Source organism: Ixodes scapularis, unplaced genomic scaffold (genome assembly GCF_016920785.2).
Source record: "Ixodes scapularis isolate PalLabHiFi unplaced genomic scaffold, ASM1692078v2 ptg000249l_1__unscaffolded, whole genome shotgun sequence".
Classification (NCBI taxonomy): Eukaryota; Metazoa; Arthropoda; class Arachnida; order Ixodida; family Ixodidae; genus Ixodes; species Ixodes scapularis.
In genome coordinates this window covers 181389-208707 of record NW_024609949.1, presented here as the reverse complement: position 1 = coordinate 208707, position 27319 = coordinate 181389, and the positions used below count along the sequence as shown (strand labels likewise).

Genomic DNA, 27319 nt, shown 5'->3' with positions numbered 1-27319 from the left:
TTGTATTATCAGCCAATAATTGCACTGTGTAGATGGTGTTTCACACAGTACCCTTCCTCCATTTTATAAAATTACTAGTGCAGCATGTAGGTTTTTATGACCTAATAAGTTCTCACCCAGATAGAAGGCAGTTATAAAATACCCTAATCAACTATGCTCAATGCCCAGCTGCCGAACGAGGGATGGCTGCAACTTTTATACAACCAAAAGCTCAGGACACCGATGGAGGACAGGATTGTTTTTCTCAACAACTTAGCACACGTCCGCGATACCTGCCAAGTTCTGTGACAGTTCCTCCTTCTAGGTAAAATACAATCCCAATGCAACAACTTTCCTCCAACACAGGCTCCAGGATGATAACACCAATTGAGCCGAAGTACCCATTGTATTGGCTTGTCTTTTGCATGGCAGCCCTGGCAGGAGCATTGGCACAACAGCAAACACCAAACACCTGTAAAAATGGTTAAAAATAAGTATGTTACCATTATAACCATAAAAAAGGGTGGTGTCACTAGGAGGCAATAATAGATGCCTTGCACTATTGTAACATGGTACAACAAAAGGGCACCCCTAGCTCGCACATCCAGTCTGTGCGCGCCAGGGTAATGTGGTAATATCACGCTACGAAACGCTGCGGGAACTCGTGATAATAGGGCCCCGCAGGGGGCACCTGTGAAAGCAGTTGTTTGATTAGTGGCGTCAGCACGGACCCTCAGCCATGCGGGTACACCTGCCCACGTCTGGCTCTGCGTGGCTTTCCCGTGTCCGGGGAAAAGGGCATCCTGGTGGTGGAGCCGAGCCCGGGGTAGGTTTGGACCCTTCGGGGCCCCCGGGTGAGCCAATACACCACTTCGGCTTCCGCTGCTCGCATACGGAAGTAATGGTAAGGCCCGGACAGGATGATTCAGTCTAGTCGCCCTTTCTTCTGCTATCCCCTCCGATCTTTCGCTTTTACCTACCCTGTTTCTTTCACTTCTTTCTCATTTCTCTTGCTCCCTTTTCACCCCTCTTTGGCGGCAACGGCTAACCTTGGGTGGCAGTGTACCCCTGTCTTGACCCACATTTGGGTATAGTTTCCCGGCAGCACTGTTAGTGCAACGTCTCCAGCCAAGGCCTTCTTGTTATGGTGCGTTACCGAACCCCTTGTTGGGCTCGGTGGTGGGTGGTGTACCGCGGATTCCGAATTTCCTTTCGCGTTTCATAGCTCGCTCTCAAACCTAAACCCCCGGTTCTGGACGCGCCTCTAAGAGGAAGCGTCCTGAACTCTCTGTCATTGCCAAAGATCCTGAAGACGAAACATTCCCGAGATTCTTGTTCATTCACTCTTAAAACGAAGACCAATTTCTTGCCAAACTGTCGCCTTTTGTAGTTGCAAAGATCTTAGAAAGTAACATTGGTGCAGAATACAAAGCAAAGAAACTCCATTCCGGAGACCTACTCGTTGAGGTGGTAAGGAAGTCGCAGAGCTCGACGCTTTTGAAAATGACATCCAAATTGGTGATCTTCCGGTCACTGTGAGCAAGCACAGAATGCTCAACACGGTTCGTGGGGTCATCATGGAAGATGACCTCCTTTCGACCAGTGAGGATGAAATTTTGGAAGGCCTACGAGCATTCAAAGTGGTTTCAGTCCAGCGCATCACCTTCAAACGTGAGGGCAGTGAAGTTAAGACCAAACACTTGATTTTGACATTTGAGCGTCACACGCTTCCGATGCTTGCCAAAGCTGGCTACTTGAACTCTCGCGTGCGACCCTATGTCGTAACCCACAGCGGTGCTTCAGATGCCAGCGTTTTGGTCATGGGTCGCGCAGCTGCCAGGGGCAGGAGACGTGCGCTAAGTGTAGGAGTCACGATCATGTTGCCGATTTTTGGGAAAATGAGGTTTGCTGCGGAAACTGCAAAGGTCCCCATCCAGCATACTCTCGCACCTGCCCCTTATGGCAGACGAAGAAAGAGATTTTGATATTAAGAGCGAAAGAGAATATATCTGACCCTGAGGCGAAACAAAAGGTTGTCCATCTCGAAGGGCTCATACTCTGATGCGGTGCGCAGGGGCCCTGCACCGCACATGGAATCTAGAGCCACCAGTTTTCACTGGAATACTTGGTGGGCTTTCCTCAGGCCCCAAGCCTAACCGTGAGGAAGCCGTGTGCCCCAGCTAATAATGGGAGTACACATGCTTTCTTTGCCCTCTAGGCAAAACTGCCGGCTGAATGGCCCACCCGTTCTACTGGGTCTTCTCCACGGGATCAGGAGCGAGGCCATCGCTCCAACTCCCTGGATGTAGCCCAGCAGCCTAAAGAGCAGCATGGCTCACATGCTGCTTGCACTTTGAGAGAAAGAGATTTTTGGGTAATGTATGGCGCAATAGCTACGAGACCATCTGCGCCAAACTAATTGAAGGTTTGTATTATAAAACGGGTTTTACAAACGGATAACCAAAAAGCTAGAATTGGTGTAAAAGGCCAATACTATCAAGAAATTCTATTACTCGTTCAAAAGAGACCAGACGATTCTCTCCCAGAAGGAGAGCAGGATGAAATGGGATATGATGTTGAAAAAATTCAGGGAAATAAATGCGGCGCTTGTGCTCAAGGCCAGGGCACAACCATAAGATATGCAAAACAGTGAGCCTATCACCACACTGATCGCAGACTGGTGGATCATCTCCCGAAAGCAGATACCTATGGGTTATAAAAGAGTGTCCGATTCTCAGACGGCACAACAACGTTTCATGAAGTTGGTTCTTGCATGAAGAGCTTTCCCAAACTCCCAAAGCCGGTTTGGTAACATAAAGCTTGTTATCGCACTTTATGTCCCATTCCAATTGCCAAGAATGAAGAATCGAGGACTTCACCAAGGGCTTAATATCTTGATAGTGCAAACAGGACAGAAATTGTGGAAGGTTACTGGCTGACCCCGCAAGCTTGTCGGCTTCTTCATTGCCTTGTATGCCAGTGTGACTGGGTACCCAACAAAATTTTATATTTTGACCTCCATGCAAAGCAGCGTTAAGTTTATATCGAACCTGTTGTACAAGCATATTTTTAGTATCTTTAATAGACACATGCAAAGGAAAAAAACCTTTTTTTTAAACAGCTTAGATGGAAAAAGGATATTAAAAAACAATTTTACAACCAAGAAAAAAAATTAGAGCTATATTTACGGCGCTATACGAATTTATAGTTGGCGCCGGAGGGCGCCGCGGAAACGTGGCCCTTATTTATCACGTGACGGGCCCATATTTGTCACGTGGTGCTTGCGCTCCTTCGGAAGCTTCCTATGGCCGCTAAAAGTAACTTATTCATCTTTGTTTGAAGTATAACAAAAAACTAAGGTGAATAAGTAACTTTTAGAGCCCAAAAGAAAACTCCTGAAAAAGCGCAAGCAGACGTGATAGACCTGTGCGCCGATCAAACGATGGCGGCGGCGTTCCGAAGCAGGCGAACGTGTGCGGCAGCGGCGACAGCGGCGCGGAGAAGCGCGTTGCAGCGGCGTTTGCACAACGCTCAGAGTGCGGCGGCGACGCAGCGGGGCGGCGAGCGGGCCTACCACGTGACCGGCGGCGGCTCCCGCGAGCGCCAACTACAAATTCGTATAGCGCCGTAAATATAGCTCCAAATTTTTTTTTTCTTCGTTGTAAAATCGTTTTATGACATCCTTTTTCCATCTAAGCTGTCTAAAAAAATGTCTTTTCCCTTTGCATGTGTCCTTTAAGAGAGCAAACTGCAAGAATCACACTTTGAATGTCAACAAACAGGACCGCCCTCAGTATTTTCCTTTTGATAATGCATTCGATCTTTATTGATACCACATAGAGCTCCACAGTGAAAATGCTGGCGACACAATCTAGTCGTTGAACCTTGAAGAAGCATTCAGAATACAGAGCAAAACCGACAAAAGAGGAGGTCTTGGCACCATCTGTATAAACATGAAGATAACCATCATACTTATTTTGCAGTTCACCAAACTCTTGCTTACTTACAGCATGGGAAATGCCATGCTTGTTGAACTTCGCGAGAGACCAGTCGGATTCAACTCGCTGTGCTTTCCAAGGTGGAACACCTTTGACTTTCCTAACGAGGCCGACCTGGTCCAGAGGAAGGTGCAGAGAAGTGCTAAGATGTTCAATACGGAAGCTTAACGGTGTCACAATGCATGGTTTATTTTCAAAAAGGCGAAAGAACCTTGACCTTGTAAGTAAAAAGTACGTCGAATGCTGGGGGTCGGCCAGAATCTTGTAAACATATGTTACACTAAGATATGTACGTCGTTTGTTCAGGGACAACTCATTGGATTCTGCATACAAACTGAGGACGGGCGACGTCCGGAAGGCTCCTGTTGCCAGTCGCAAGCCGAGATAGTGAACTGGGTCCAACATTTTAAGGACATAGGGCCGAGCCGATCCAAACACTACTGCACCGTATAGTAAAGACGGGATCGTACAAGGGCATTATATAACTGCAGGATACATTTTCTATCAGACCCCCAAGACTTGTGAGATAAAACTTTCAAAAGGTTTGTGGACTGAAGGCATTTTTGCTTCAGCGCTTTAAGGTGGGAAATAAAGTTAAGCTTTTTATCAAATATTACACCAAGAAATCGGTGCTCCTTTTTATCTGGAATAGGTGTTCCATTTAATTTCAGGGAGGGATCCAAAGAGAGCCCGCGTCGCAAAGAAAAAGGAACACAGACCGTTTTTGAAGCAAAGAACTTGAACCGATTTTCGTCGGCCCACTTAGACAGTTTGTTCATCGCTAACTGCAACTGGCGCTCACAACTAGAAAGGTTACAGGACGATGATGAAATTTGTATATCATCAGCAGAAGGAGAATATGAAATAGAGGGAGCAGTCGTGCAAGTGAATTCATTGCTAGCAAAAACAAAGTCACACTTAAAACACCCCCTTGAGGGACTGAATTTTCTTGAACAAAGGAATCAGATAGGGCTGAGCTGAGACGAACTTGGAAAGTCCTGTCTGTCAGATATTCCTTTATGCTTCGCAGCATACAGCCCCGGATATTACAGGCATACAGGTTTCGGAGAATCCCGTACCTCTACGCTGTGTCATATGCCCTTTCTAAGTCTAAAAAACCACAACACAGTGCTGCCTGTTAACAAATGCCTCAGGTATCACAGTTTCCAGGCAAACCTTTCATAAGTTTTCCCAAAGCAGCTTGTCAGTACAAATGGGAGATAGCTTGAAGGTTGTGAGGGGTCTTTGTTAGGCTTTGGAAGGGGGATGATATGTGCGTGCTTTTAAACCTGAGGGAAACACCTTTTCCCACAAAAGATAAAAAAAACAAGAGAAGGTTTTCTAGGGATTCTGAAGGAAGGCGGCGCAGCCTTTCATAATGAATTCCATCGGGACCAGGGGCAGAGGGCTTTGTCACATTAACAGCCATCTCAAGCTTGTATCGCGTAAATGGTTGGTCACAGGATGCTGAATTTCCTCCTGACATGACAAGCTTTTGTCGTTCCGCACGAGCTTTTAACTGTTCGAAGGTAACACTGTAGTTGAGCGAACTAGATTAATTATAAAAATGTTCCCCAAGCAGCTTTTAGCATGTTCTCCGAGTATGAGAAGGAGCATTAAAGGGTGGAATGGCAAAGCACTTGTAATCCCCATTTACTTTCCTGCATCTGTCCCAGACCTCTTTGGCTGGGACAAAGCTGGTTAAAGAAAAGAGATACTTTATCCACGACTTCCACTTTGCCTGTTTCTAGTCCAACGAGCCTTGGCTTTTCATCGCTTGAACTCAACAAGGTTGCTTGAAGTGGGGTATCTGCAAAATCTGCCCCACGCCCTATTCTGGTACGCCCGGGTTGCGGCACACTCCTTATTCAACCAAGGTTTACAATTTTTGGGTATATTACCAGGTGTTTCTGAAATGGACTGCTGAGCAGCCTTTAGTGTCTGCTCAGTAACAAAATGCAGCGTTCTCAGGGGACATAGAAGAAAGAAGCGAAGGATCTAAAGTGGAGCGAAGATTAAAAAGTGCTCAGTCTGCCTTGTCTAACTTCCGCCTAGGAACCCGCTTTAAAAAACGAGGCAATGGAACGGTACTCTCTAAAACAACTGAATAATGATCACTTCCAAAAGGGTTATGAAGAACCTTTCAGGAGAAGCAAGGAAGTAATTAAGGTGAAGCAATTGAAAGGTCAATGGATGTGAATGTGTTGTGTGCCGCGCTAAAAAAAGTTGGCTTTCTCCCGTTAAGAAGGCACAGCCCAGAAGACAATAAAAGACGTTCAATTACACCGCCACAGGAGTCCTGACGGGTACTATCCCACATGGGATTATGAGCGTTAAAATCACCCAAAAATAAAAACGGTTAAGGAAGCTGTCCTACAAGTCCCCGCAGCACTTGAATATTCAAAGGAACATTTGGTGGTAAGTATAAAGAAACAAGCGTTACAAGGCGGTCCACGAGGAGACGCACTGCAACTGCCTCCAGAGGTGTGCGGAGTGGACCTTGAGAGCAAGCGACTCCACTCTGCACAACTACTGCAACGCCACCTGAGGAAGTGGGAGCGGGACGGTCTTTCCTGAAAACCTGATGGCGGCTTAAAGGGTAACAGCAAAGTAAAAAAAGTATTTTTTTTAAACAGCCTAATTGGGACAAGCATCTCACAAAAAAAATGTTCCGCGAAAAAAATAATTTTTTTTATCAATATTTACGCTACAGGACGTAATTTAGTCGGAGTCAGAACCTCTCCACATTTGAAACTCCCGCTCTTTCGACCGCCGTGGAGAAGTAGGCCCCGCCCCTCACTCTCCGTGCTTTGCGGAGTTGAACGACGCAGCATCTCGACTTCCGGCAAGATCTGGCAACAACGTACGGCGGCGGTATTGTTTTGGTTTGACGCGGTTTGCGAGCACATGTAGCATAGACGTGACCGGAGATGTGACCCTGTGATCTTCCCGGAAGATGGAAAGTATCATTCGTAATCGTCGTGCGTGCTTTAAAAGCGAAGGGAGTCACAAAATCTACGAGTGCGCAACCACAAGTCAAGGTTCACGACAGCGCTGCGTTGGTTTCGGCGATCTCGTCCTGTTTGGTGCAACACGGCGATGCGACAAAGAGCTGAAACGTTCGTGGTGTGCGTAATGCGGTGTTAACACGGAGCGCAAATTGGTTGTTGTGGGGTTGACGTTCAGTGAGTTCAGTCCTGTCGCCGTCAGCTGATCCAGTCAAACTGGACCGGAAGGAAGCAGCGAGTGTTTTTAAAAATAAATCTGCCTCGTTCTGTTTCAAAATGTGGAAGATTCCCGACGCATACCGTGAGTAAAAAGCTGCGGGCGTTTTCAACAATATTACGTCGTTTTAATTGAACAATGGACTCCGAATTGTCCTAAATCTGTCGTTTTTATGCTTCGTGTTAGACTGCGTTTCCACAGCGACGTGTTGCATCGTGCGGTGTGAATAAATTTGGACAAGATTTCGTACCTGCCTGCAGATGCATGAACTGAGACTTTTTACGTAGTGAACATAGTGCTTTTTTATTTTGTGTCTAGCCGCGGACGTTAGGTGCACACGGGGCGAATCTCGACGGCCTCCGGAGCGATATGACGAGAACGTAACTGGACACGGTTGTCGCTACGCGAACGCCCGATTGCCTCCAGCCAAATAGCATTTCTTTCGGGGAGACATAGCTGCTGGAAGGCTCGCTGTCGGGATCACTCATCCGACATCTCCGAAAAGTCGGTATTTGCACGCGCAAGCAAACAAACAAACAAATAAAGCACGCTAAGCCAGCAAAGAGGAAAACAAACGAACCGCCCTATGAAGGTCAAAACCCCGCGTCCCTTCCTATCACTAACACCTGCGACAGCTGCTAAACACACACTACTTCACTTGAAGAAGTTTCACTCAAGCACCTGGTTCAGCACAAAACACTGATCACTTCGGCGAAACGATTAGTCGAGGTAGGCGAGACAGGCGGGAGCAGAAACTTCGGCGGCCATGAAAGAATGGCGAAGCTTTTGTTTGTTATGGTATGAATCCAAACGGAAGTGCCCGTCTTGTAAACATTTTGTAAAGATTAATAACTCTCATCACATGGGATGGGCTATTCTTTAAACGTAAAAATATGCCTTTCAAAAGAAAATTGCAACATATAACAAAGGTTTAACAACCAAGATCCAAGCAGTCAATCACATTCTTAGCCAATGAGAAGTATTAAAGCCGATTGGTATTTAACGTCACGGAATACCAACGTCGTGGCGCGCGATTCAAAAGAACGAAATAGCCGCAAACTAAAATCGGTCGAATTAAAACTTGTGTTTGGGCGAGTTGGTTCATACTGATTTAAAAGGTTAAAAAGCGCAACACAACAAGGACAATGAAGACACGAAGACGACAGCGCCCGTCCTGTCGTCTTCGTGTCTTCATTGTCCTTGTTGTGTTGCGCTTTTTAACCTTTTAAAATCGGTCTCACGCAATTAATTTTGCTGTAAATTTTTTTTTCTCGCGGAAAAATTGTTTTTTGACATGCTTGACCCAATTAGGCTGCTTACAAAAAAATGCGTTTTTTTTCTTTGCAGTTACCCTTTAAAATGTTAAAAGAATTAGAGTGAAGATGGGTTTCTAGCAAGGCAAGAGCGATAGGTCGAAGCTCATTCATGAAATGATTGATATCATCAATATTTCTTAAAATACCGCGCCAGTTCCATTGCATAGAATGTAACTTCGTCATCTATGAAAAACTGTGTAAATATGTAAATATAATGTGATAAAACCTAGCAAAATAGATAAAACTATGGAGAGCCAGCGCGAGCTAGGTGAAAGATGTGACCACAATACGGCAGCTATTGGGGTCATCACTTGGTCGCTACTACAGGTTGTTTCTTTTTAGATTTACGAGAAGCTCTCTCCCATTCCATACCATCCTGGTCGGACCCAGGAGTAGACTGGCTGTCAGCATCAGTTGGGATCTTTATGTCCTAGGAAGTGTCTGATGGATGGAGGATGACGGAGCTGGTCCGGCCTAACACGCGCGGGGGAAAACCTGGCCACGACCGGATGGAGGAGTGGCAGACGAACCTGGGCGAGCGGTCACCCAAGCTCGTCTTGACACCTCCTTTCACAGGAGCTGCATGGGTACCATGCCGCTCCTTCGGTAGGGGGGACGCTCTCCACTGAGAAGCTCGCTCCTCCCTCGGAGGGGACCTAGGAGAAGGGCAAGGCGCGGCTGCTGCGGCCCTGTCCTTAAATGGAGGGGCAGCACGCCTGCTACTACCAGGCACTGGATGAAGCTGCTGCTGCCCCAGTCGGGGAGCTGGGGAGCTGGGGCCCTGAGGTCGGCCGCCAAGATCTTGGGAGAGACCTGGGTGGCCCTCGACTCCGAGCGTGGTGCAGGGCCCCTGCGCACCACCTCGGTAAAACTCCCCTTTGACACGAAGGAGAATCGTCTTTTAGCTTCCGAATACGAAACGTTCTCCTTGACTTTAATGGTAAGGGTGTCTTTTTCCTGTTTCCACGAGGGACAGGTACGATAATAGGCGGAGTGTGGTCCACCACAATTAACACAGTGGGCCACAGCCTCCTCACAAATGTCATAAACATGGCCCTGAGTGCCACACTTTGCACACGTCTCCTTCCCTCGGCAGCTGCGTGCTCCGTGACCAAAACGCTGGCCACGGAAGCACCGCTGGGGTTATGGGACGTAAGGGCGAATGCGGCAGTTCAGGTATCCTGCCTTGACGGTCTCTGGGAGTGTGTTTTTCAAAAGTAAGAATAACATGTTTAGAAGGGAACCCGTTCACCATTCTTCCGAAACATGATGCGTTTAACAGTGACAACGCCTGAACTTTTCAGACCCTCGAGGAGTTCGTTTTCACTTGTCTCCAAAAAGTCGTCCTCAGAGAGGAATCCACGAATGGTGTTAAGTGTGCGATGAGTACTCACCGACACCTTTACGTGAACAATGGTGGTCAGGTTGAGTAGTGCTTCGCTTTGTTTGTTTTTTTGTTTTGTTTTTTTTGTTTATCTTTACAGGGAGGTCTCCAGAGTACAGTGTTTTTGCCTTGTAGGAGAACCCTACAAGGTGCTTTAGAACTTTGGCTACAATGAAATATGACATCTTTGCAACTGACTTCTGTTCATCAAGAGATTGAACAACAAAAAGCTTTGTGAAGGATTCTATCTCAGGATCTTTGTCAATGGTTTTGTGTTACAGGCAGCGCCTTTTTAAGGGCTTGCCCTGAACGGGCTTTAGAGGGGTGGGGCACCATAGGAGGGCAAAGAGTGCTCAGAATCCGCGGTGAACCGCCCCCCACCAAGCCCAACAAGGGTTTCGGTAACACACCATAACAAGAAGGGCTTGGCTGGAGACGTTACGCTAACAGTGCTGCCGGGAAACTATACCCAAGTGTGGGTCAAGACAGAGGTCTATTGCCACCCAAGGTTAGCCCTTGCCGCCAAAGAGGGGTGAAAAAGGAGCAAAATAAATGAGAAGGAAGTAAAAGAAACAGGAAAGGTAAAGGTGAAAGATTGGAGGGGATAGCAGAAGAAAAGGCGACTAGACTGAATCATCCTGGCCGGGCCTTACCAGGACTCCCGTCTACAAGACGCGGGGGCCGAAGTGGTGTATTGCCTTACCCGGGAGGCCCCGAAGGGTCTAAACCTACCCCGGGCTCGGCTCAACCACCAGGATGCCCTTTTCCCCGGACACGGGAAAGCCACGCACAGCCTGACGTGGGCGGGCGAACCCGCATGGCTCGGGGTCCGTGGGGACGCCACTCTCCAAACACCTGCTTTCAGAGGTACCCCCTGCGGGGTGATTGCACCTCGAAAAACCTGGGAAACATTGCTAAGCTCGACCCAGCACGTCGAAGCTGCCTTCGGCTGGGTCTGGTCGTGGAAAGAGACTCGTACCACGGGCTTCTGACCACGCGAACAGTGGCAAAACTGCCCCTATAGAGCATTCTTCACAAGAAGCAGTCAATCCTGCTAACCATTCTGGTCCTTGATCGGACAAAGAAGAAATGAAATGGCAGACCTCTAAGCAAAATCACAAAGAAAAAAGACCGGTAATCCTTCCTCCTTAAGGCACAGCATTGTCACTAGTGCAACCTAGTCTCAACCTTTTTAATCAAGTTTTTACATCTCTAATTTACATATTGACCACAACCATGAGCATTGTTCAGTGGAATTGTGGAGGACTATTATGTAATTATGATCTCTACTCTCTGCTTGAAGAACATCATCCCATAACCTTCTGCCTTCAGGGAACTCGCCTGAAACAGTTTCCTTTTAATTTTCTGAAGCGTGTTTTAATTTTCACGTGTTTAGAAAGGACAGGCTTTGCACATCTTACGCTTCTGAAGGTGTTGCAGTCATCATCCCTAGGTCACTGGCATGCGCGGAAGTTCCACTTGGCACTCGGCTGGAAGCAGTCGCTGCCCAAATTTTAGGTGACCTGTTGATCACAATTCTCTCGCTATATATACCACCCAGATACTCTCTCAGGTATGAGGAGCTTGAGGCACTCGTGATACAGCTTCCTCAGCCTTTTCTCCTACTGGGTGACCTGAATGCCCAAAACCCCCTTCGGGGAAGTACCCGACGTTATACTCGGGGAGCAATAATTTAGCGGGTTCTTCTTTTTGTGGACTTCTGCCTCATGAACAGAGAAGCCACTCATTATAGTTCCACCACATATACCTTCACATTCATAGACCTCTCAGTCCCACATGCTGCCATTCTTTCACTATTTACATTGACGGTTATTACCAACCCATATGGCAGTGATCACTATCCTGTGATGTTAGAGCGTATCCTTCCACCAGTAACACTTTCCCAACGTGCCCATGATGGAAATTTAATGAGGCCGATTGGGCTCGGTTTGAGCAGTCTACATTGTTTGCCTGTGCATCACTCGATGAAGATGAAGTCACAATAGACGATATGAATGAACTTATGAGCAAGCACATCCTTGCTGCAGCAATTGTCTCTATACCATACCTCGGCAAACCTCACTCATGAGGGCCCTCACTCACCCTCATCTTCACAGTTGAGGTGAAGGTGAGTGAGTTTCTGAACCAGAAAAATTCATAAGTGTGAGGGTGAGTGAGGGCGAGTGAGGGCCGTGAGGGCCGTTAGGGCTGTGAGGGTTGTGAGGGCTGTGAGGGCGGTGAGGGCGGTGAGGGTGGTGAGGGCTGTGAGGGCCATGAGGGCGGTGAGAGCGGTAAGGGGTATGAGGGCCATGAGTGCGTGAGGGGAGTGAGGGCGGTGAGTGGCGTGAGGGCCATGAGTGCGTGAGTGGTGTGAGGGCGGTGAGTGCATGAGGGGTGTGAGGGCCATGAGTGGCATGAGGGCAGTGACATGAGAGGCGTGAGGGCCGTGAGGGCGGTGAGTGAATGAAATGTGTGAGGGCCATGAGGGCGGTGAGTGCGTGAGGCGCCCTTCATATCGAGCATCTTTCTCAGCAATTTTGGTGTTAATGGCGGGTTGTTCTCTAGCTTTCCCTAGATCGACACGAATTGCTGAGATCGGGTCCGGCTCGAAATAAGCAAGCAACTCGGAGCAATTCGAATACGTCTGAAGCGGCTGCATCCAATCAGGGACGCAAAATTTTCACGTGATACCTCGTGCCGGTGATGATGACATCGAAAGACTTGGTTCTGGTTTGAAATCGATCGTTTTTTTGGAAATAAACTGTTTCAGAAAGGTGCATTAGTATTCTTAACGAGATTTAAATTCATAAAAGCACGTTTATAACGCGTAATTGTGTCTAAATAGTGCAAGAAAAATAAAATTTTATGATGACGACGGCAAATTGCAGCAATTGGTTGCTGCGTGTGATCGCGGGCGGCCCGTTCTGCTCGTGTTGCGACGTAAAGTTTCTGGGCGAAATTGCCCCATCTGAAGCTGGCCTGAGTGGCGTGAGGGCCATGAGTGCGTGAGGGGCGTGAGGGGTGTGAGGGCCGCAAGGGCGGTGAGGGGCGTGAGGGCGGTGAGTGGCGTGAGGGCGGTGAGTAGTGTGAGGGCGGTGAGTGGCGTGAGGGCGGTGAGTGGCGTGAGGGCGGTGAGGGCCGTGAGGGCGGTGAGGGCCGTGAGGGCGGTGAGGGCCGTGAGGGCGGTGAGGGCCGTGAGGGCGGTGAGTGGCGTGAGGGCTATGAGTGCGTGAGGGCCGTGAGGGCCGTGAGGGCTGTGAGGGCCGTGAGGGCGGTGAGGGCGGTGAGTGGCGTGAGGGCTATGAGTGCGTGAGGGCTATGAGGGCGGTGAGGGCCGTGAGGGCGGTGAGGGCCGTGAGGGCGGTGAGTGGCGTGAGGGCGGTGAGTGGCATGAGGGACATGAGTGAGTGAGGGGCGTGAGGGGCGTGAGGGCGGTGAGGGCCGTGAGGGGCATGAGGGCCGTGAGGGCAGTGAGTGCGCGAGGGCCGTGAGGTTCAGTGAGGGTGAGTGAAGGGCTGAAGGTGAGTGTGCCTCTGAGGGTGAGGATGAGTGAGGGGCTGAAGGTGAATGTAGCTGTGAGGGTGAGTGAGGGGCTTAGGTGAGTGTTGCTGTGAGGGTGAGTGAGGGCAACCTAAAATGCCGACCTCTGCTCTATACTGATGACATCGTCTCACCTTCCAAAACGACCGAAACCTTGGTAGAACAACGAATGTAGTGAAACACGGAAAAAGCAAAACCAGGCATGGTGTACGTTTCGCCGCTACCCTACGCAGATTAATCTTATAGAGTTAGAAAAAAACGAAAGCCCGGGCTAGATACGTACGAAGGACATCCAAGCGCACCAGTTTTCAAGCATATGCCTCTTCAACAAATAGCAGCATAACGACAAAAGAAGTGTGGTATAGAATTCATAAAGTAAATGGCATATATCAAGCATTCTCTGTTCCTCTGTTAACGAAAGATGGTCTATGCCCAGAAAGCCTAAATGAGCAGGCAAACATCCTGGGAGAGTATTTTGAATTTGTATCGAGTTAGGAACACTATTCAGCTACTTTCCAGCAGTATAAGGTACAGGCTGAAAAGAAGGGCACCAAATCAACGGAAGGCGAAAGGGAGCCATGTAGCACCGCTTTCACACTACTTGAACTTCAAATGGTTGTCCTTAATTCTAAGCCTTCAGCAGCGGGACCAGATGGCATTAACTACCACATACTTATGCACCTCCACCCCTCTACTTTGGAGATTGTTATAATTATATTTAACCGTGTATGGCAAGAGGGTTTGCTGCCCCTTGCATGGAAAAATGCTTATATTATTCCTATTTTAAAGCCTGGTGGAGATCCTTCTAAAGTATCTAGTTACAGGCCCACTGCCTTGACAAGCTGTCTTGGAAAAACTTTTGAAAGGATGGTCAATAAGAGGTTAATGTATATACTAGAAAAACACGGCCTGCGTGATCGGTTTCAATGTGGCTTTTGATCTTCCAGGTCAACCATAGACAATCTCGTAAGACTTGAAACCACCGTCCGTGAAGCCTTTGTAAATTGACAGTTCTGTATATATCTGTTTTCTTTTGCTTGGAGAAGGCTTATGACACTCACTGCCTGGCGTCATGGAATTCTCATTAATTTATGCGCCTTTGGCATGCGTGGTCAAATTCTCGCTGCTATTAAAGACTATTTAAAACACCGTACCTTTCACGTTAAACTATGAACTACGCTCTCGAGAGAATTCCTGCGAAAGAATGGTGTCCGTCAGGGGGGTGTGTTTAGTGTTACCCTTTTTACAGTTAAAATTCATTATCTTGCCTGTGTTATTCCGAAATCGGTCCAGTATATTCCTCGTATGTAGATGACATTCAGATTTCTGTGTCGTCTTGTAATTTTCTATTTGTGAACGTCGGGTGCAGCTAGCCTTTAATAACATGGTTAAATGGGCAGACAGACATGGATTCAAATTTTCGACTGAAAAGACAGGTTGTGTTATTTTTTCACGGAAGCAGAGAGTCATACCGGAACCACCGTTGACCATTTATAGCCAACCAGTCCAGAATAAAATGACTCATCAACTTTTAGGCCTTGTGCTTGACCAAAAATTGACCTTCATCTGTCATATAAAGAAATTGAAGGAGAGTAGGCAAAAGGCATTAAATGCTCTGAAGGTTCTGTCTCGTAAGTCATGGGGTTCTGACCGCTTGTACCTGTTGCGCATCTACCGGTCACTTGTTCGGTCCCCCCTTGACTATGGATGCATTGTTTATAGATCGGCAAGGGCATCTGCCCTGAAAATGTTGGATCTTGTTCACCACGCAGGCATAAGGCTTGCCTCGTTAGCCTTCCGTACGTCTCCTATTCATAGTCTTTATGTTGAAGCAAATGAATTTTCCCTAGTAAAAAAGAAGGGCAAAATTGATCCTCATGTACTTGTTGAGGGTTTGTTCGGTTCCAGAACATCTATCTAGGAAGGCTATTGAGCGGCCTCGCTTTGAAAAGACGTTCGAGAACAAGCCGAACACCATTCCGCCACTTTCAATAAGAAATAAGAAAATAGCAGAGTGGATAAGCCTTCATACGAACCTCAGCATAGCCCAGTATCTCAAAGGATTGCTTCCTGAAAACATGTCCTCATTGACTGTGACCTCTCACTGACAAAAGTTCATAAAAGAGAAACACAATGTGAGGCGCTCAAACAAGACTTTTCTGAGCTGCAAATTAAATACCACCGTTTCAACAGCTTCTACACAGATGGCACAAAGAGAGACTTGTATGTCGATTGTTCACTGGTGGGACCCTCTGTTGAAGAGGTTAGAAGGATTAATAACTCGGTAACAATACTGACTGCCGAACTGTATGCTTTCCTTCTTGCAGGAGAACATAATATTGAAAATAGGGTTGCCTTCGCAGTAGTTTGCTGCGACTCTCTCAGTCCGTTAAGATCACTCACCTCTTCAAAAGCCTCAACAAACCCTCTTATTATAGCACTTCAGAACAAAATAATTCTTGCATTAAAATATCAATTGAGAATATATTTTTGTTGGGTTCCCAGTCACATTGGCATCCGAGGAAACGAAGAAGCTGACCGTTTGGCGCACACCTGCATCCAAAGATCAATTGATTTCTCAAAGATTCCTCATACAGACTACCGCTCATCAGTGAACAAATTCATGAGACGATGCTGGCAAGATGAATGGAATGCACCAATATAAGAAGTTACATGGTGTATGACCACTACTAGGTGAATGGAAGAGCGCACGACACAGAGAACGTTTCTTCGAGGTTGTCCTGTGCCGACTGCAAATCGATCACACGCACCTGACCCATGGATACCTCCTGCACGGGGATCAAGCCCCCTTGTGCGAACATTGTGCAAAGTCCTAAGCATTTTACATATTCTCATTGAGTGTCCTGTGCATTTTTGGGTCCGCCAGTGAAAACTGGCGGACCCAAAAATCTTTTAATGGGAAATTATTATATACCCCCGTCTCCCGATTCCAAGGAATTTGAGCAGGTTCTGATCAGTTTATCCAAAAAACTCGACCCCGCCAAATTGAACGTGATCATTGTCGGCGATTTTAATGTACCTGGTACGTGGTGGTCGAGCGAAGCTTCAGAGTCAAGCTGTCGTAAAGGAAATCAGCTCTTAAATTTTGTTCACTACAGCGATCTTTACCGCGGCGAAGTTCCTTCAAACGTATGTGGAAACGCTCTGGACGTTCTTTTTACTAATCTTGAAACTTACAATATTGCAATAGTGAGCAATCCAATTGTTTCCGCCGATATATGGCATGTTCCATTTTCCGTTAAGGTAGACGTGCTAGTCTCGTCCGTGAAACACAAAAACATATATCGGTTTGATTACGCCAACGGCTCATATCTTGACTTTTATTTTTTCCTTGCTGCGTACGCGTGGGACGACGTCCTTCGTTTACACTCGATTGACGAGGCGGTCACTGCTTTGACCAATATTTTGATGACCGGCATGCACCGCTTTATACCTCGTAAACAAACTGAAGGATCAAACAGATATCCCCCTGGTTCTCTCGCGAATTAAAACGCGTAATGCGCAAAAAGTTACAACTGTATCGTCTTTACCACACTACTAACAGCAACGAAGTTCATGACAGGTTTAAAATATGCCGAGCCACGGTTCCAGAACTGTATAAGCGCGATAAAGAGGCTTATCGTAGACAAGTGGAAGGAAGTGTTTCCAGGCGTCTTCAGGATTTTTGGCGATTGGTTAAAAAGCATACTCGAGATAGGTCGAGTCCTGCTTCACTTATGATTGACGGAGCATATTCTTCTGATCCTGATAAGATATGCAATCAATTCGCAAAGTTTTTCCTGTACACCTATTCATCAGTCAGTGTCGAAAACAGAGAGATTTTACTAACTACTCATAACCATTTTCCTTCTCCGACAATTGACCCTGCCGACTTTGTTTGGGCAATTCATCAGCTTCCATCTAAAAAATCTTGTGGCCTTGATGGCATACCGAATTTTATAGTTAAGGGGTGTGTCGACATACTGGCTCCCATTCTACACCACATATTTTCTATGTCGCTGAAGCAGTCTATCTTTCCGACCGCCTGGAAAAATGGCTTGGTAATGCCTCTTTCTAAATCAGGCACCTCAACGAATATCACAAATTATAGACCGAAATCATTGCTTTTCGCATTTTCGAAGGTACTCGAAAAAATCATTCATAAGCATCTAACACACTGTTTTAAGCACTTGAACACCCGAAGTTCAACATGGTTTTTTGAGCGGCAGGTCTGTTGAAACAAATCTTGCGTGTTTTTTAAATGATGTTGCCCCCAGAGTCTGTTCTCGAGAGCAAGTTGACGCAGTGTATTTTGATTGTAGCAAGGCATTTTATCGTGTAAACCACAAGTTACGGTTGCACAAACTTTCTGTTTCTGGTCCTAGCGACGAGTACTGTTCTTGGTTTGAAAGTTATATTTCTGCAAGAGAAAACTGTGTCGGCTACGCAAATGTTAGGTCTTGTTATTTCCTGTGCCATCTGGTGTACCCCAGGGTTCCAATCTGGGACCTCTTCTTTTTAATATATTTGGTAAAGATGTCCAAGACATCATTCGCCATCCGAGCCTCTTGCAGTTCGCTGATGACCTCAAGATCTATAAAAATATTTCGTCATTAAATGATTGTGCTCAACTGCAGCAAGATATCAACGCCATCTGTCTAGGGTGTAAAGATAACGGGCTTGATCTTAACATTGGAAAAACAAATGTAATATCTTTCACTCGTAAGACTAATCCAACTCACTTTCTGTACTACTTAGAAAATTCGTCGATTACTTGAGTTACGATTGTGAAAGATCTGGGAGTGATGCTAGACTCCAAACTCAACTTTAACTCGCACGCGACATAAGTTGTGAGCTCGTTTTCGTCTTCTCGGTGAAAATTTCAAGATTTAGTAAGTGTTTTTCAAGTGTTTACCTTTTCTACGTACTTTACCGAAACATAGTTCTTCCAAAACATGACTTCTGAACTGTGATTTGGAACAGCCTTAGTGCTACAGCTTCCAATATTATGAAACGCGTACAGAAAAGATTTGCCAGAACTTATCATTTTAGATCCCCATCACACGATCTATATGATTACAACGAAGTGCTTAGACAATTGCAAATCACTAACCTTGCATCAAGACGATGCTCGCGCGACCTTTTATTCTTGTTTAAATGCCTACATTCTAATCACGATATTAGCTCTCTGGTCACATCTATTAACTATCATATACCCGGTAGAAAAGTTCGTTCTAGTCGCACTTTCCATGTCAATTACAGCGATTTCACGTCACCCTCGGGCCGACTGCAAAACTACTTCAATCATCTGGAATCAGATGGCATTGACATTTTCCACCCTAACCAACCTCATTTTAGGAAGTGCTTGCTTCATGTATTGAAATAATGTTCATGCTTTGCAACTATTAACTATCACATACCCGGTAGAAAAGTTCGTTCTAGTCGCACTTTCCATGTCAATTACAGCGATTTCACGTCACCCTCGGGCCGACTGCAAAACTACTTCAATCATCTGGAATCAGATGGCATTGACATTTTCCACCCTAACCAACCTCATTTTAGGAAGTGCTTGCTTCATGTATTGAAATAATGTTCATGCTTTGCAACTATTAACTATCATATACCCGGTAGAAAAGTTCATTCTAGTCGCACTTTCCATGTCAATTACAGCGATTTCACGTCACCCTCGGGCCGACTGCAAAACTACTTCAATCATCTGGAATCAGATGGCACTGACATTTTCCACCCTAACCAACCTCATTTTAGGAAGTGCTTGCTTCATGTATTGAAATAATGTTCATGCTTTGCAACTATTAACTATCATATACCCGGTAGAAAAGTTCGTTCTAGTCGCACTTTCCATGTCAATTACAGCGATTTCACGTCATCCTCGGGCCGACTGCAAAACTACTTCAATCATCTGGAATCAGATGGCACTGACATTTTCCACCCTAACCAACCTCATTTTAGGAAGTGCTTGCTTCATGTATTGAAATAATGTTCATGCTTTGCAACTATTAACTATCATATACCCGGTAGAAAAGTTCGTTCTAGTCGCACTTTCCATGTCAATTACAGCGATTTCACGTCACCCTCGGGCCGACTGCAAAACTACTTCAATCATCTGGAATCAGATGGCATTGACATTTTCCACCCTAACCAACCTCATTTTAGGAAGTGCTTGCTTCATGTATTGAAATAATGTTCATGCTTTGCAACTATTAACTATCATATACCCGGTAGAAAAGTTCGTTCTAGTCGCACTTTCCATGTCAATTACAGCGATTTCACGTCATCCTCGGGCCGACTGCAAAACTACTTCAATCATCTGGAATCAGATGGCACTGACATTTTCCACCCTAACCAACCTCATTTTAGGAAGTGCTTGCTTCATGTATTGAAATAATGCTCATGCTTTGCAACTATTAACTATCATATACCCGGTAGAAAAGTTCGTTCTAGTCGCACTTTCCATGTCAATTACAGCGATTTCACGTCACCCTCGGGCCGACTGCAAAACTACTTCAATCATCTGGAATCAGATGGCATTGACATTTTCCACCCTAACCAACCTCATTTTAGGAAGTGCTTGCTTCATGTATTGAAATAATGTTCATGCTTTGCAACTATTAACTATCATATACCCGGTAGAAAAGTTCGTTCTAGTCGCACTTTCCATGTCAATTACAGCGATTTCACGTCACCCTCGGGCCGACTGCAAAACTACTTCAATCATCTGGAATCAGATGGCACTGACATTTTCCACCCTAACCAACCTCATTTTAGGAAGTGCTTGCTTCATGTATTGAAATAATGTTCATGCTTTGCAACTTTTAACTATCATATACCCGGTAGAAAAGTTCGTTCTAGTCGCACTTTCCATGTCAATTACAGCGATTTCACGTCACCCTCGGGCCGACTGCAAAACTACTTCAATCATCTGGAATCAGATGGCATTGACATTTTCCACCCTAACCAACCTCATTTTAGGAAGTGCTTGCTTCATGTATTGAAATAATGTTCATGCTTTGCAACTATTAACTATCATATACCCGGTAGAAAAGTTCGTTCTAGTCGCACTTTCCATGTCAATTACAGCGATTTCACGTCACCCTCGGGCCGACTGCAAAACTACTTCAATCATCTGGAATCAGATGGCACTGACATTTTCCACCCTAACCAACCTCATTTTAGGAAGTGCTTGCTTCATGTATTGAAATAATGTTCATGCTTTGCAACTATTAACTATCATATACCCGGTAGAAAAGTTCGTTCTAGACGCACTTTCCATGTCAATTACAGCGATTTCACGTCATCCTCGGGCCGACTGCAAAACTACTTCAATCATCTGGAATCAGATGGCATTGACATTTTCCACCCTAACCAACCTCATTTTAGGAAGTGCTTGCTTCATGTATTGAAATAATGTTCATGCTTCGCAACTATTAACTATCATATACCCGGTAGAAAAGTTCGTTCTAGTCGCACTTTCCATGTCAATTACAGCGATTTCACGTCATCCTCGGGCCGACTGCAAAACTACTTCAATCATCTGGAATCAGATGGCATTGACATTTTCCACCCTAACCAACCTCATTTTAGGAAGTGCTTGCTTCATGTATTGAAATAATGTTCATGCTTTGCAACTATTAACTATCATATACCCGGTAGAAAAGTTCGTTCTAGTCGCACTTTCCATGTCAATTACAGCGGTTTCACGTCACCCTCGGGCCGACTGCAAAACTACTTCAATCATCTGGAATCAGGTGGCATTGACATTTTCCACCCTAACCAACCTCATTTTAGGAAGTGCTTGCTTCATGTATTGAAATAATGTTCATGCTTTGCAACTATTGACTATCATATACCCGGTAGAAAAGTTCGTTCTAGTCGCACTTTCCATGTCAATTACAGCGATTTCACGTCACCCTTGGGCCGACTGCAAAACTACTTCAATAATCTGGAATCAGATGGCATTGACATTTTCCACCCTAACCAACCTCATTTTAGGAAGTGCTTGCTTCATGTATTGAAATAATGTTCATGCTTTGCAACTATTAACTATCATATACCCGGTAGAAAAGTTCGTTCTAGTCGCACTTTCCATGTCAATTACAGCGATTTCACGTCATCCTCGGGCCGACTGCAAAACTACTTCAATCATCTGGAATCAGATGGCATTGACATTTTCCACCCTAACCAACCTCATTTTAGGAAGTGCTTGCTTCATGTATTGAAATAATGTTCATGCTTTGCAACTATTAACTATGATATACCCGGTAGAAAAGTTCGTTCTAGTCGCACTTTCCATGTCAATTACAGCGATTTCACGTCACCCTCGGGCCGACTGCAAAACTACTTCAATCATCTGGAATCAGATGGCATTGACATTTTCCACCCTAACCAACCTCATTTTAGGAAGTGCTTGCTTCATGTATTGAAATAATGTTCATGCTTTGCAACTATTAACTATCATATACCCGGTAGAAAAGTTCGTTCTAGTCGCACTTTCCATGTCAATTACAGCGATTTCACGTCACCCTCGGGCCGACTGCAAAACTACTTCAATCATCTGGAATCAGATGGCATTGACATTTTCCACCCTAACCAACCTCATTTTAGGAAGTGCTTGCTTCATGTATTGAAATAATGTTCATGCTTTGCAACTATTAACTATCATATACCCGGTAGAAAAGTTCGTTCTAGTCGCACTTTCCATGTCAATTACAGCGATTTCACGTCATCCTCGGGCCGACTGCAAAACTACTTCAATCATCTGGAATCAGATGGCACTGACATTTTCCACCCTAACCAACCTCATTTTAGGAAGTGCTTGCTTCATGTATTGAAATAATGTTCATGCTTTGCAACTATTAACTATCATATACCCGGTAGAAAAGTTCGTTCTAGTCGCACTTTCCATGTCAATTACAGCGATTTCACGTCACCCTCGGGCCGACTGCAAAACTACTTCAATCATCTGGAATCAGATGGCATTGACATTTTCCACCCTAACCAACCTCATTTTAGGAAGTGCTTGCTTCATGTATTGAAATAATGTTCATGCTTTGCAACTATTAACTATCATATACCCGGTAGAAAAGTTCGTTCTAGTCGCACTTTCCATGTCAATTACAGCGATTTCACGTCACCCTCGGGCCGACTGCAAAACTACTTCAATCATCTGGAATCAGATGGCACTGACATTTTCCACCCTAACCAACCTCATTTTAGGAAGTGCTTGCTTCATGTATTGAAATAATGTTCATGCTTTGCAACTATTAACTATGATATACCCGGTAGAAAAGTTCGTTCTAGTCGCACTTTCCATGTCAATTACAGCGATTTCACGTCATCCTCGGGCCGACTGCAAAACTACTTCAATCATCTGGAATCAGATGGCACTGACATTTTCCACCCTAACCAACCTCATTTTAGGAAGTGCTTGCTTCATGTATTGAAATAATGTTCATGCTTTGCAACTATTAACTATCATATACCCGGTAGAAAAGTTCGTTCTAGTCGCACTTTCCATGTCAATTACAGCGATTTCACGTCACCCTCGGGCCGACTGCAAAACTACTTCAATCATCTGGAACCAGATGGCATTGACATTTTCCACCCTAACCAACCTCATTTTAGGAAGTGCTTGCTTCATGTATTGAAATAATGTTCATGCTTTGCAACTATTAACTATCATATACCCGGTAGAAAAGTTCGTTCTAGTCGCACTTTCCATGTCAATTACAGCGATTTCACGTCATCCTCGGGCCGACTGCAAAACTACTTCAATCATCTGGAATCAGATGGCACTGACATTTTCCACCCTAACCAACCTCATTTTAGGAAGTGCTTGCTTCATGTATTGAAATAATGTTCATGCTTTGCAACTATTAACTATCATATACCCGGTAGAAAAGTTCGTTCTAGTCGCACTTTCCATGTCAATTACAGCAATTTCACGTCACCCTCGGGCCGACTGCAAAACTACTTCAATCATCTGGAATCAGATGGCACTGACATTTTCCACCCTAACCAACCTCATTTTAGGAAGTGCTTGCTTCATGTATTGAAATAATGCTCATGCTTTGCAACTATTAACTATCATATACCCGGTAGAAAAGTTCGTTCTAGTCGCACTTTCCATGTCAATTACAGCGATTTCACGTCACCCTCGGGCCGACTGCAAAACTACTTCAATCATCTGGAATCAGATGGCACTGACATTTTCCACCCTAACCAACCTCATTTTAGGAAGTGCTTGCTTCATGTATTGAAATAATGTTCATGCTTTGCAACTTTTAACTATCATATACCCGGTAGAAAAGTTCGTTCTAGTCGCACTTTCCATGTCAATTACAGCGATTTCACGTCACCCTCGGGCCGACTGCAAAACTACTTCAATCATCTGGAATCAGATGGCATTGACATTTTCCACCCTAACCAACCTCATTTTAGGAAGTGCTTGCTTCATGTATTGAAATAATGTTCATGCTTTGCAACTATTAACTATCATATACCCGGTAGAAAAGTTCGTTCTAGTCGCACTTTCCATGTCAATTACAGCGATTTCACGTCACCCTCGGGCCGACTGCAAAACTACTTCAATCATCTGGAATCAGATGGCACTGACATTTTCCACCCTAACCAACCTCATTTTAGGAAGTGCTTGCTTCATGTATTGAAATAATGTTCATGCTTTGCAACTATTAACTATCATATACCCGGTAGAAAAGTTCGTTCTAGACGCACTTTCCATGTCAATTACAGCGATTTCACGTCATCCTCGGGCCGACTGCAAAACTACTTCAATCATCTGGAATCAGATGGCATTGACATTTTCCACCCTAACCAACCTCATTTTAGGAAGTGCTTGCTTCATGTATTGAAATAATGTTCATGCTTCGCAACTATTAACTATCATATACCCGGTAGAAAAGTTCGTTCTAGTCGCACTTTCCATGTCAATTACAGCGATTTCACGTCATCCTCGGGCCGACTGCAAAACTACTTCAATCATCTGGAATCAGATGGCATTGACATTTTCCACCCTAACCAACCTCATTTTAGGAAGTGCTTGCTTCATGTATTGAAATAATGTTCATGCTTTGCAACTATTAACTATCATATACCCGGTAGAAAAGTTCGTTCTAGTCGCACTTTCCATGTCAATTACAGCGATTTCACGTCACCCTCGGGCCGACTGCAAAACTACTTCAATCATCTGGAATCAGGTGGCATTGACATTTTCCACCCTAACCAACCTCATTTTAGGAAGTGCTTGCTTCATGTATTGAAATAATGTTCATGCTTTGCAACTATTGACTATCATATACCCGGTAGAAAAGTTCGTTCTAGTCGCACTTTCCATGTCAATTACAGCGATTTCACGTCACCCTTGGGCCGACTGCAAAACTACTTCAATAATCTGGAATCAGATGGCATTGACATTTTCCACCCTAACCAACCTCATTTTAGGAAGTGCTTGCTTCATGTATTGAAATAATGTTCATGCTTTGCAACTATTAACTATCATATACCCGGTAGAAAAGTTCGTTCTAGTCGCACTTTCCATGTCAATTACAGCGATTTCACGTCATCCTCGGGCCGACTGCAAAACTACTTCAATCATCTGGAATCAGATGGCATTGACATTTTCCACCCTAACCAACCTCATTTTAGGAAGTGCTTGCTTCATGTATTGAAATAATGTTCATGCTTTGCAACTATTAACTATCATATACCCGGTAGAAAAGTTCGTTCTAGTCGCACTTTCCATGTCAATTACAGCGATTTCACGTCACCCTCGGGCCGACTGCAAAACTACTTCAATCATCTGGAATCAGATGGCATTGACATTTTCCACCCTAACCAACCTCATTTTAGGAAGTGCTTGCTTCATGTATTGAAATAATGTTCATGCTTTGCAACTATTAACTATCATATACCCGGTAGAAAAGTTCGTTCTAGTCGCACTTTCCATGTCAATTACAGCGATTTCACGTCACCCTCGGGCCGACTGCAAAACAACTTCAATCATCTGGAATCAGATGGCATTGACATTTTCCACCCTAACCAACCTCATTTTAGGAAGTGCTTGCTTCATGTATTGAAATAATGTTCATGCTTTGCAACTATTAACTATCATATACCCGGTAGAAAAGTTCGTTCTAGTCGCACTTTCCATGTCAATTACAGCGATTTCACGTCATCCTCGGGCCGACTGCAAAACTACTTCAATCATCTGGAATCAGATGGCACTGACATTTTCCACCCTAACCAACCTCATTTTAGGAAGTGCTTGCTTCATGTATTGAAATAATGTTCATGCTTTGCAACTATTAACTATCATATACCCGGTAGAAAAGTTCGTTCTAGTCGCACTTTCCATGTCAATTACAGCGATTTCACGTCACCCTCGGGCCGACTGCAAAACTACTTCAATCATCTGGAATCAGATGGCATTGACATTTTCCACCCTAACCAACCTCATTTTAGGAAGTGCTTGCTTCATGTATTGAAATAATGTTCATGCTTTGCAACTATTAACTATCATATACCCGGTAGAAAAGTTCGTTCTAGTCGCACTTTCCATGTCAATTACAGCGATTTCACGTCACCCTCGGGCCGACTGCAAAACTACTTCAATCATCTGGAATCAGATGGCACTGACATTTTCCACCCTAACCAACCTCATTTTAGGAAGTGCTTGCTTCATGTATTGAAATAATGTTCATGCTTTGCAACTATTAACTATCATATACCCGGTAGAAAAGTTCGTTCTAGTCGCACTTTCCATGTCAATTACAGCGATTTCACGTCATCCTCGGGCCGACTGCAAAACTACTTCAATCATCTGGAATCAGATGGCACTGACATTTTCCACCCTAACCAACCTCATTTTAGGAAGTGCTTGCTTCATGTATTGAAATAATGTTCATGCTTTGCAACTATTAACTATCATATACCCGGTAGAAAAGTTCGTTCTAGTCGCACTTTCCATGTCAATTACAGCGATTTCACGTCACCCTCGGGCCGACTGCAAAACTACTTCAATCATCTGGAACCAGATGGCATTGACATTTTCCACCCTAACCAACCTCATTTTAGGAAGTGCTTGCTTCATGTATTGAAATAATGTTCATGCTTTGCAACTATTAACTATCATATACCCGGTAGAAAAGTTCGTTCTAGTCGCACTTTCCATGTCAATTACAGCGATTTCACGTCATCCTCGGGCCGACTGCAAAACTACTTCAATCATCTGGAATCAGATGGCACTGACATTTTCCACCCTAACCAACCTCATTTTAGGAAGTGCTTGCTTCATGTATTGAAATAATGTTCATGCTTTGCAACTATTAACTATCATATACCCGGTAGAAAAGTTCGTTCTAGTCGCACTTTCCATGTCAATTACAGCAATTTCACGTCACCCTCGGGCCGACTGCAAAACTACTTCAATCATCTGGAATCAGATGGCATTGACATTTTCCACCCTAACCAACCTCATTTTAGGAAGTGCTTGCTTCATGTATTGAAATAATGCTCATGCTTTGCAACTATTAACTATCATATACCCGGTAGAAAAGTTCGTTCTAGTCGCACTTTCCATGTCAATTACAGCGATTTCACGTCACCCTCGGGCCGACTGCAAAACTACTTCAATCATCTGGAATCAGATGGCATTGACATTTTCCACCCTAACCAACCTCATTTTAGGAAGTGCTTGCTTCATGTATTGAAATAATGTTCATGCTTTGCAACTATTAACTATCATATACCCGGTAGAAAAGTTCGTTCTAGTCGCACTTTCCATGTCAATTACAGCGATTTCACGTCACCCTCGGGCCGACTGCAAAACTACTTCAATCATC

General features: G+C 44.8%; 1 pseudogene; it reads left to right on the top strand.

The window, feature by feature from the left end:
* The first annotated feature begins 18028 nt into the window (after positions 1 to 18028).
* Positions 18029 to 18828, top strand: LOC115317070 (annotated as a pseudogene).
* The last annotated feature ends 8491 nt before the right edge of the window (positions 18829 to 27319 follow it).